At 33.5% G+C, this 1,544-nt stretch overlaps 1 non-coding gene across 1 annotated transcript; it reads left to right on the plus strand.

Annotated features, from left to right (window-relative positions):
* LOC108705316 lies at positions 1-1,301 on the plus strand. The gene is made up of 3 exons (XR_005961359.1): positions 1-108; positions 312-434; positions 1,174-1,301. It is a non-coding gene; the product is annotated as an uncharacterized LOC108705316 (transcript).
* The last annotated feature ends 243 nt before the right edge of the window (positions 1,302-1,544 follow it).

Raw genomic sequence — 1,544 nt, forward strand, 5'->3', positions numbered from 1 at the left:
ATGACTGTGCTAATAATCCTTGTTGGAATGGAGGAATCTGCATAGACAGAGTTAACAGTTTTTCCTGCCAATGTCAGAAGGGGTGGCATGGCAACAACTGTAGCCAAGGTTAGTAGAGCAAAGATGACAGATGACCTTGTGGAAATATTTTTTAATACTAACAGTGCTACGTTTCAGCTGCACTAAAAATAAGATATCATACAACACTTCTCTAATGCTTTAAGGATTTCAGAAATAAAAGATCATGTACTAACAGCCTTACCACTATTTTTCATCCATGTAATTTTTCATCCATGCAATTCTTCTTGTAGATGTGAATGAATGTTCTCTGGGTTCCAGTAATTGTGATCCTAATGCTGTATGCATCAATACTTTGGGCTCATACACTTGTAGCTGTACAGAAGGATATAAGGGAAATGGCTTTAACTGCAAAGGTAAATATATGCCACTTCATTTGCATGGACCTGTTTTCAACTCCTTACCATGCCATCAACTAAATACAATTAAGTATTTAATGCAACTCTCTGAACTGAAAAGCTAACAAATATTTACAACATTTACCAATATCTGCCATATCCAGGTGTAAATATTATTTTGAAGTTCTTGTAATGGTTGATATTATATACTTTTAAAATTGAGGTACAGTAGGCAACTCCAGCATACTAGATAACAGGCAATGAAAAATAACCTTTCTTTATCCTATATGTCTATTAACTATGCTCATTTGAGAGCATTAAAGTTAGATTTAGTCACAGCAAATTCAGGAATGAATACATGGTAAAATGATCTCCATACTTTGATTTCATGAGCAGAAAAGATCGAGAAAACATTTCTTGTTTGAGATTTAATTTCTAATTTAAAACATATTTTACAAGTCACGGCAGAGCTATTTATTGTTCTTTCCCTTTCCCTTTTTGTTATTAAGATGGGTTATTTGTGTTTTATTTGTATTTAATAGCAATTGCTTGTATTCAGTGTAATTTGTAATACACAACATAATCTGCATGCATCTTGTATTTACTGACATGTAGTATGAACACACGTTTATATTGCTTGAATTTTATATTTTCTGGTTTACTCGTTATGCTTGTAAGGCTGAAAACTGTAAAACTGACTGATATTTAAATTGTACAATTTGAAATAGCAGTATTAACATTTATTTCCCTCACCTAGAAATACGCCTGTTCCCTTATGGCCCTGCAACCAAAGATGAAAAAGCAACTAAAAATTCTAAAGACTTCTTTTCTCCATTAATCAGTATTTCTATAGGATTCCCATTTGAGTCTGCATTCTACAATAAGCTTTATGTAAGTATACATAACAAGTTGTTCTTCAAGCTGCTGGTGGTACAGCAAGAGTACAGTATATATATTAGGAATGTGCCAAATCCACTATTTTGGGATTCAACTGAATCCCGACTCCTTTGTGAAAGAGTCAGCCCAATACTGAACTGAATCTGAACCATAATTTGCATTTTCAAATTTGGGTCCAGAATGTCTAAAGAGAGCCCTGAGCACAGTGTGTGTGGTTATAATTGTTTTTAC

This window comes from Xenopus laevis, chromosome 5L (genome assembly GCF_017654675.1).
Source record: "Xenopus laevis strain J_2021 chromosome 5L, Xenopus_laevis_v10.1, whole genome shotgun sequence".
NCBI lineage: Eukaryota > Metazoa > Chordata > Amphibia > Anura > Pipidae > Xenopus > Xenopus laevis.